Consider the following 10,975-nt stretch of genomic DNA (forward strand, 5'->3'; position numbering starts at 1 on the left):
TATGAGGATGGTAATATTAGAGTCATGCTAGTGAGTAGTTGTGAATTTGAGATATACTTGTGTTAAGGTTTGTGAGTCCCGTAGCATCCCTTATCGGGCAGGCGAGCCTGGCAAGGTCGGGGTTACCCCGGAAGCGAGCCTCCAGATCGTCCCGGCAGGCCTGCCGGGGCTTACGGAGGCGAACTGCTTCACTGCACCACCTCACAACGATGCAAGTCATTGATTGGTGCGGTGTCAAGCCCCTAAGTGACAAAGTGGCTACTTCCTGCCACATGGCAGCCACTTCCTACGGAAAACACCCCCAAATGACACCCGCCCTCAGATGTGTCAAGCAAGCAAGCGCGAAGATGGCAAAATAGCCCGGCAAGGCTTGCCGGGCACGCTCTGATGTGACATTGAGTGGCACATTTAATGCGCTCTGTCTACCTGCAGAGTTAGGTATGATAGCATTGTTTGCTATCTAATCAGTGTGTAAAAGACTGATTTGCCACTATAGTGACCCCTTTATCTATAAAAGGAGGCCCATGGCAACCGTAGAGAGGATTCAGACCCTCGCATATTCATACGTGCGTAGCTACTCTCGCCCTGGGGCAACCCTGTCGGGCAATAACGCTGCATTCTCCACCATTATCCACCATGAATCCACCAAAGCAGGAGTAGGGTTTTACGCCTCATGGTGGCCCGAACCTGGGTAAACTGCCTGTGTGATCTCTGTCGCGCTGTGTTATGCTCCTCCGCTCTTTGTGCAACGTGCCCATCCCCCCGCCGAACCAAAAGGGGCTCATGGCTCCATAGGTGGTTGTGGTTTCCCACAACAAAGGGACTATCTATTTATTTTTATGTTGTGTCATCACCTTCTCAAATAAGCGCCAGATCCTGAGAGGACTATTGTCATCCTCATGCATTGTGTGTAGCTAATGTTGGATGCATCATGACTGGATATTTTCCCATGAATTACAATGTTTAGTCGTTGCTTGAACTTTGGAGGTGCTCTGCATTTATGTTTTGCGGTCTCGGAAAGGGCTAGCGAGATACCACTATTGTCGTATTATATCATGGTTGTTTTGACAAAGTGTTGTCATTAGAGATATCTTATTATTGCTCGCGAGTTGATTATGCCATTGATATGAGTTAATATAATTTTTAAGAGTTATTGTCGACATGGTTAGTTATAATCTTTGCTGAAAACATGGGTGCTACTTAAGCTTATTTATGTAAACAAGAGCAAAAAGAGTTCGTAAAAGTTTTTCTTTTTCACTTTTAGTTTATCAACTGAATTGCTTGAGGACAAGCAAAGGTTTAAGCTTGGCGGAGTTGATACGTCTCCGTCCTATCTACTTTTCCTAATGCTTTTCCTCTTGTTTTGGATTCTAATTTGCATGATTTGAATGAAACTAACCCGGACTGAACGCTGTTTTTAGCAGAACTACCATGCATGGTGTTGTTTTTGTGCAGAAATAAAATTTCTCGGATTGGAACGAAACTTCGCGAGGATTTTTATTCAATAAAAGAGAATTTCTAGAGGCAAGAACCACCAGAGGGGGGGCACCTGGGTGGGCACAACCCACCAGGGCGCACCCCCTCCTGGCGCGCCCAGGTGGGTTGTCCCCACCTGGTGGCCCCACAGATCCTCAATCCAACTCCATAAATACCTATTTTTCCAGAAAAAAAATCAGGGAAAAAGAATTATCGCGTTTCACGAGGCGGAGCCGCCGCTGCATCCTGTTCTTCATCGGGAGGCCGGATCTGGAGTCCTTTTGGGGCTCCGGAGAGGGGGATCTTCGATCTTCGTCATCACCAACCCTTCTCCATCGCCAATTCCATGATGCTCCCCACCGGGAGTGAGTAATTCCTTCGTAGGCTAGCTGGTCGGTGAGGAGTTGGATGAGATTCATCATGTAATCAAGTTAGTTTTGTTAGGGCTTGATCCCTAGTATCCATTATGTTCTGAGATTGATGTTGATATGACTTTGCCATGCTTAATGCTTGTCACTTTGGGCCCGGGTGCCATGATTTCAGATCTGAACCGTTTATGTTATCACCATTATATCTAGGTTCTAGATCCGATCTTGCAAGTTATATTCACCTATTACGTGTTATGATCTGCAAACCCCAGAGTGACAGAAGTCGGGATACTTTCCGGTGATGACCATAGTTTGAGGAGTTCATGTATTCACTATGTGTTAATGCTTTGTTCTGGTTCTCTATTAAAAGGAGACCTTAATATCCCTTAGTTTCCTATTAGACCTCGCTGCCACGGGAGGGTAGGACAAAAGATGTCATGCAAGTTCTTTCCATAAGCACGTATGACAATTTACGGAATACATGCCTATATTATATTTATGAACTCGAGCTAGTACCGTATCACCCTAGGTTATGACTGTTATATGATGAATATCATCCAATGAATCCACCAATCCAATGCCTACGAATTTCTCTTATATTATTTCTGCTAAGTTACTACTGCTATCATTACCGTTACACTTGCTACAAAATCATTGCTATCACTGTTACTGTTGCTAATGCTATTGCTACTACCGTCAAAATTATCATATTACTTTGCTACTGGTCACTTTGCTGCAGGTAATTAATCTCCTTGTGTGGTTGAATTCACAACTCAACTGCTAATACTTGCAAATATTATTTGGCTCCCCTTGTGTCAAATCAATAAATTTGGGTTGAATACTCTACCGTCAAAAACTGTTGCGAGCCCCTATACTTGTGGGTTATCATGCCTATATACTGATCATTGTCCGGATATCGTCATAACTATTCAATTTTCTATCAATTACCCAACAATAATTTGTTAACCACCGTTGCTATTTCTTGAGAGAAGCCACTAGTGAAATCTATGGGCCCTGGGTATATTCTTTATCATATTTGCTTTCCGATCTATTATTTGCCTTTGAAATCTATTTTTATTTGCATTTATTTTCAAATCCATTATTCCAAAAAACCAAAAATACTTTGCTGCATTTTTTATTTGCATATTTTATTTTGCATTTTATCGAGATCTATTTATCCAACCTATCACAAATTTTATCCCATCAACTTGACAATTTCTGGCGCCGTTACCCAAAAGAGGGATTGACAACCCCTCATACGCATCGGGTTGCAAGTATTTGTTCTTTGTGTGCAGGTACCATTTACATAGTGTTGCTTGGTCCTCCTATTGGATTGATACCTTGGTTTCATAACCGAGGGAAATACCTACCATAGTTGTGCTGCATCATCCTTTCCTCTTTGGGGAAATATCGACGTACTTCAAGCGACATCAACCACCTCCCACCAGGGCACGCCAGGGGGGCCTGGTGTGCCCTAGTGTGTTGTGGGCACTAGGCAGCCCCCTATGGTAGTTATTTGCTCCAGTATTTTTTATATACTCCAAAACAAGTCTCCATAAAATTTCAGCTTATTTGGAGATGTGTGGAATAGGTATCTCTGACATAGCTTTTTTAGGTCCAAAAATCCAGCTGCCGGTATTCTCCCTCTTTGTGTAAACCTTGCATATTATGAGAGAAAAGGCATTAGAATTACTCCATAAAGCATTATTATGCATAAAAACATTATAAATAACAGTAGGAAAACATGATGCAAAATGGACGTATCAATTCCCCCAAGCTTAGACCTCGCTTGTCCTGAAGTGAAAGCCGATATCGAAAATCATGTCCACATGTTTAGAGAGAGAGGTGTCGATAAAAACAAAATACGAACATAGTAGCGTCATGCTTATTATTATAACAGCAAGAAACTTCATTATAAAGCTTTGTCATATAACTTATCATGAACAAGTAACAATTCATCACAACATCGAAGTAAAAAGCATAAACTTTATTGAAAACCAACAAACTATGTTCTCAATCAACTTTGCAACTACGATTCATCATATTTTCAGGAAGGGTCTCGTGTCGGAGCCTTTTGGCAAGTCCACACACTCAACCATCATTTAATTTTCTATGATTTCTAACACTCACAATATATGTACGAGCAAAGAGTTTCAACCGGACACATAGAAAGATAGGGCTTATAGTTTTGCCTCCCAACTTATTCACCTTAGGGGTGATGTCAACAATAATAACTCATGATCACTCACATCAAACTTGATATATGTGCCTAGATCTTTCCCCACCACATGATACTTGCCAAAAAGAAAAATAAAAAAAGTAATAGAGAACAATACTTTGACTCGTTCATAAAAAGTAAAAGATAGGCCCTTCGCAGAGGGAAGCAAAGGTTGTCATGCGCCTTTTTGATTGTATGCACAATCTATTAATGCAAAAGAACATCACATTGTATTGCCCCTTATGATAGCAACCTTTATCATGCAGTCCATCACTTTTATTACTTTGCCATCACAAGTTCGTACAACACTTAATTTCTCTTATACTAAATGATCACATTTAGAAGCAACTTTTGTTGCCTTATTGCACCGATGACAACTTATTTGAAGGATCTTACTCAATCTATAGGTAGGTATGGTGGACTCTTAAAACAAGAGTTTGGGTTTAAGGTTTTTTTGGATGCACAAGTAGTATCTCTACTTAGTGCGGAATTTTGGCTAGCAAAGATATTGAGCAACCACCACAGGTTGAAGGATCTATGACAATATAACTTCTATGTGAATATGAACAACCATAAATCATTATGTTGTCTTCCTTGTCCAACGTCAACAGTTTGACATAAGATATTTAATGAGGGCTCACAATCATAAAAGATGTCCAAGATAGTGTATTTACATGTGAACCTTCTCTTACCTTATTATTATTTCATGAATTGCATTATTGACCAATGCTATGTTTGTCAACTTTCAACAAATTTTACCACTTATACTTTTACTTATGTGATGTTATTGCTTACCATAAGATTAGCATATGATCTTTTATTATTTTCCTCTATTTTGATTGAAACAAAAAAGTGAAGAAACAAAAACTCAAACTAAACTTTATTATATAACTCTCACTCGATTACATAGATAGATAGATCACGAAACTAGCACTAGAAAATAGATCATACTAAGCTTTTATTCAACTAAATCATGAAATAGCTAAAGATCGAATTATGATAGGTAAAAGTAATGAAAGTGATGGTCATACGATACCGGGGCATATCCCTCAAGCTTGGAAAAAGCCAAGGGGAGTGCCCATTCCCGTGTACTCAAGTCTCCTTTGGTGGTGAAGATGATGATGGTGGTGGTGATGAGGTAGCCTTTTTCTCCAGCTTGCGCCAGAGGCTAAATTTTTCCTCCCTAAGATCATCATTCTCTAGCTCAAGCTTTAATATCTTTTTGCATATTGCTGCCTTTCTTTCCTGCAAAAATGAGAAGGAATATATCGACTCTTAGTTTTGTTGCTCTGTTGGGGAGAGTTGACTTCTTGAACTCCGCATGCATATCTCCAGGTTGAGGTAGTGGGGCTTCATCGTCATGTGAGGATGCGTCCTCCATCTCCTCCGGGTTAGTATCCTCCTCCTCATCCAAGAACCAAAAATAAGGGAAGGTTTTTTTTGAAGATATTTGGATCTAGAGTACGTTGGGTAACATAGCCCTCTCCATCCAAATCTTGAGATGACATATTTTTAGATCTGTCAAAAAAACAACACAAAACAAGAACAGAAGATTTCTCCGTGATGCGGTGGTCAAATCGTCTGGGGGTATATATAAAGATTTTTTATCTTGGGAAACAAGCATATAGAAGGAAAACAGAGTCGGGAAGGTGGCCGAGGGGCCCACCACCCACCAGGGCACGCTAGGTGGGACAAGCGCTCCCTAGTGTCTTGTGGGCACCTGGGTTGCCTTCCTGGTTGTTTCTTATTTTCCTATTTTTTCTAATATTCCAAAACTGACAGAAAATATTTTTGCGGATTTTTTGGAGTCCGTTTACTTACCGTAACACATACCTCTTCCTTTTTAGGGTTTTGGAGTGTTCTGGAAGGTTTCTTTTATGTGTTCCTCCGGTGTCATGGTTTGGATAACATTGGGTTCACTACTGCAGGATGCTGCTAACGCGACACTACGATCAGAGACCCTTCGAGAAACTATGTGCGATGCATTAATCACAAACGGTGTTGTATGAAAACCGTCGGAAATGTGTAAAACGTTTATGATGATGGATGCATCAAACACAGTTCATGTTTTATTTGAGTGTGCGGTGAAGGGCATACGGTTCAGTTCAATGAACTGTTTGCGATGAGGAGGAACAAAAGAAACGGGCAGCCAGATGAAGGCGTGTGCGATACACAGCATACAGTTCACTCGGATGAACTGTTTGTGATTAGGCAACACAAAAGAAACGGTCAGCCAGATCAAGGTGTGTGTGATTGAGGGCATACGCTTCATAAGGATTAACTGTTTGCGATTAGGCAACAAAACAGAAACGGGTCAGCCAGATCAAAGTGTCTGTAATTGATGGCATACACTTCACATGGATGAACTGTTTGTGATTAGCCACAACAAACTAAAACAGTTAGATAGATCAACGTGTGTGCGCTAGACGGGAACACACATTCTAATTAAAAGAACCATGTGTGACAGTGCTGACATTGCCTATTGCGGTGCACCCTATGGTGCAAACACCAAGTACGCGGCCGAGAAGGCGTACGTGCCCACGTTACGCCTTCCAGGAATAGTGTCGCACTTATATCCGTCATTAAATTTTGAGCATGCATCCCATCACATTCCAAATTGCAAACCTGTTCACACTGATCAAAACCTAAACGGCTTCCCACTTAGGAGCATGCCGAACAGCTCACGGGCCGACAGCAGGCCGAAATAGAACCCAACCCATGATTGTGCCAATCACATCACGGGCCGTTAATAGGACAAAATTGTCTCGGTCCTTATTTGGCCCAATCAGATTATCGGCTGTGAGCAGGCTGGATGCAAATCGGGCCGTAGTTAGGCCCAACTATATGACGAGCTTTTAACATGCAAAGTAAATATTGGGCCAAAATGTTAAACATGCCTTTAATAGGCCGCAACTAATATCAGGCTGAATTACTAGATGGGCCTTTAGCATGTGGGCCCAAAAGCATAGAGTCGAGTTGACGGGCCGAATCTGATATGGGCCATAATTTAGCCCAAAGCCTCTTAAAGGGCCGGATCTGATCTTGGCCGTAATTTGGCCCAAAACGTCGTAGGCTTTTAACGGGCCAGATCTCATATGGGCCTTTTTTGAGCCCGGAACGTGGCAGACTATTTATGGACCGAATCAAATATGGGCCAGCATTTGGCCCAAAACATGGCAGCCTGTTAATGGGCCGACCCATTAGTGTCCTCAAAATCTTGTGGGCCTTTAGCTGGGCCGACCCATTATGGTATGCAAAATCTTGTGGGCCTTTAGCTGGGCCGGCCCATTATGGTATGCAAAATCTTGTGTGCCTTTAGCTGGGCCGGCCCGTTATGGCCTGCTAAATCTTGTGGGCCTTTAGTTGGGACACTTTTGGGCCGGTCCACGTGTCAACGTATCATAGGCGCATCTTGCCCATTGGATGAGTGACACCTGTGCCAACGCGGAGCTGACACATGGTTCCATCAGCCAATGAGAATTTTACATGTGGAAAATCGGCATTGGTCGTGGCTGTTAGCAGGTTATCAGATCCAAAGCCGGACCCGATAGCTTAATGGCGTCCTGTTACGGTGGATGCCACGTGTCGGTCACCCTTGACGAAAGCACTTCTATGACGCGCGATTTATCGTTATGGAAGTGGACACTTCCGTGATGATAATTTTGGTAATTTCATGGAACACTTCTACGACAGCACATGTATGACTATCTTGATTCTGTCATAAAATTGTCATGCATGTACATGCATGACAGAAAACATGACCTACTGTGACAAACACGTATCATCACGGAAGTGTATTTTTTTGTAGTGTACATGAAGCTCAAAATGCCAAGGTCCAATGGAGTTATCACTATCACCGGTGATCCGGATATAGCACTTCGCGCCGAAAACAAAACCGCATTGCTAGCCCTCGAGGTGCTATCCGAGGCCCTGGCGGCCGGGGAACTGACTACTCTGCGCTCTAGAGTGGACAAGGAGGATGTAATCCTCGACAAGAGGCCCAAATCCACTTCCTTTAAACCAGCAGACGAAATAGTCAAATTTCAAGTGCACCCAATGGATCCTAATAAAACTGCAGCCATTGGAGCACAGCTGGATCCAACGATTGATGTTGCCTTAAGAGCGATTTTGCACGAAAATCGGGACATCTTTGGCTAGCATCCTTCGGATATGCCAGGAATCCCACGCAGACTGGCCGAACACAGCCTCAATACAATTAAGGGCATTAAACCAGTCAAGCAAACGCTGCGCACTTTTCTGAACCCAAGCGACAAGCCATGGGGGAAGAGCTAGCCAAACTACTTGAAGCTGGATTCATTAGAGAGATCAAACACCCGGACTGGCTAGCAAACTTGGTCATGGTGCCAGAGAAGGATAAGTCCTGGCGCCTTTGTGTCGATTTCAAAGACCTAAACAAGGCTTGCCCTAAGGACACCTTCCCTCTGCTCCGCATTGACCAAATCATTGATGAAACTGCAGGGCACGACTCACTATGCTTCCTCGATGCATACTCCAGATACCATCAAATTAAGATGAAGGAATCCAATCAGGCCGCGACGGCTTTCATCGCTCAGTATGGGCCTTTTTTCTTTAACACTATGCCTTTCGGGCTCGAAAACACCAGCGCCACCTACCAACGCATGATCCAAACATGCCTGGAAAAACAAATTGTCAAGACAGTGGAGGCATATGTAGATGATGTAGTCATCAAAACCAAACATGTCGAATCATTGGTGGACGACTTGCGCCTCACATTCGACAACTTTAAAAAATATGACATGCGACTCAACCCGAAAAAATGTGTTTTCGGTGTCTGGCCAGAAAACTGCTCGGGTCTATTGTTTCCAATAGAGGAATCGAAGCAAATCCGGCCAAAATCCGAGCCCTGTCACAATTGGCGACACCAACAGACCTAAAGCAGGTCCAAAATATAGCTGGGTGCGTGGCAGCGTTGAGCCACTTTATCTCAGACTGGAAGAAAAGGCACTGCCACTTTATCTCCTGCTCCAATGTACCGATCACTTCGAGTGGACGGATGCGACAACGGCCGGGTTGGAAGAAATAAAAACTTTGTTAGCAAACAACCCAATTCTGGCCACACCAAACGTCGGTGAACCCATGCTTCTATACATATCAGCAACTCACCAAGTAGTGAGCGTTGTGCTCGTTGTCGAACGAGAGGATCCCACTCCAAAAACCAGTATATTACGTATCAGAGGTCCTTACACCATGCAAATCCCGATACCCGCACCATCAAAAGATAGCATATGCGGTCTTCATGGCATCTTGAAAGCTGCGAGACTACTTTCAAGAGTGCTCGATCATGGTGGCCTCTAAAGTACCACTCAATGATATCATAAACAATCGAGACCCACCGACCGCATTGCCAAATGGGCTATAGAGCTCTTACCATTCGAAATAACATACAAGCCACGCCAAGCTATTAAATCTCAGGTGTTGGCTAACTTTGTCACCGAATGGACAGAAGCCGAACTCCCTAAAGAGTACTGCTCATACTCCAACTGAGTGATGTACTTCGACGGCTCCAAAATGTTAGCCGGACTAGGGGCTGGTGTCATCCTAATATCCCCTACAGGGGACACAGTCCCTTATGTATTACAGATCATGTATACGAATTCCAATAATGCAGCCGAATATGAAGCGCTCCTGCATGGACTCCGGATGGCCATTTCTATGGGCATACAATGCCTCAAAGTGCATGGGGATTCGAACCTCGCGATATCCCAAATAAATGGAGAATTCGACACAAAGGATCGAAAGATGGCAGCCTACTGCAATGCCATACTTAGAATATCCGCTCGATTTGAGGGGCGTGAGTTTCATCATGTGGCTCGAGATAGTAATCAGGAAGCGGACATCCTTGCTCGTCTGGGCACTAAACGCGACCCCATCTCGCCTAACACCTTTTTGGAGAGGCTTTTCAAACCATCCGTGGTATGGCAGGACGAGAGCGGAAATAACAGTCTGGCGCCGATCATACCCCCAGACGCTGAACATGATTCGGATACCATCGGGGGCTCGAGCACCGAGCCAACACCTTCCGCTCATGTAATCATGGCAGTTATTGCTCCATGGACCGAACCCTTCTTGGCCTACCTTAATAGGCAGAAGCTCCTTAATGATCATAACGAGGCCCGTTGCATAGTCCGACGCTCTAAGGCCTATAAAGTTCATGAGGGAGAGCTCTACAAGAAAAGCACCACCAGAATCCTTCAAAGATGTATCTCCGAAGAGGAGGGGCGGCAGCTCTTGGCTGAAATACATGCTCACATCGGTGGCCATCACGCCGCAGCCCGGACCCTACTAAGTAAAGCCTTCCATACATGCTTCTTCTGGCCCACGGCCCGAGCAGATGCACATGCCCTTGTTTAGCGCTATGTAGGATGCCAGCTCTTCGCCAATCAAAGCCATATGCCTCCCACTTCCCTAAGAACTATCCCCATTACCTCGCCTTTTGCGGTCTGGGGGTTAGATATGGTCGGACCCCTTAAAGGGTGAAGCCATAAGAAAAAAATACCAGCTGGTCATGGTGGATAAATTCACTAAATGGATAGAGGCCAAACCAGTAAAAATGGCCGAATACGGGCCAGTGATAGATTTCATATCTGGCATCGTACACTGTTATGGTGTTCCACGCAACATTATCACTGAGAACGGTTCTAACTTTACAACCAATGAGGTGAAAAATTGGTGTGCTAACTTGGGCATCAAGCTCGAACTCGATTACGCCTCCGTATATCACCCTCAAACAAATGGTCAAGTTGAGTGGGCCAATGGCCTGATAATGAGCGACATCAAACCCAGAATAGTGCGATCCTTAAAGGAGTCAGATAAACACTGGGTCGAGGAACTCGATTCCGTACTCTGGGGGTTGCGGACCACGCCCAACCTA

The sequence above is a fragment of the Triticum urartu genome, chromosome 7A, assembly GCF_056163025.1.
Source record: "Triticum urartu cultivar PI428250 chromosome 7A, HENAU_Tu73, whole genome shotgun sequence".
NCBI classification, from domain to species: domain Eukaryota; kingdom Viridiplantae; phylum Streptophyta; class Magnoliopsida; order Poales; family Poaceae; genus Triticum; species Triticum urartu.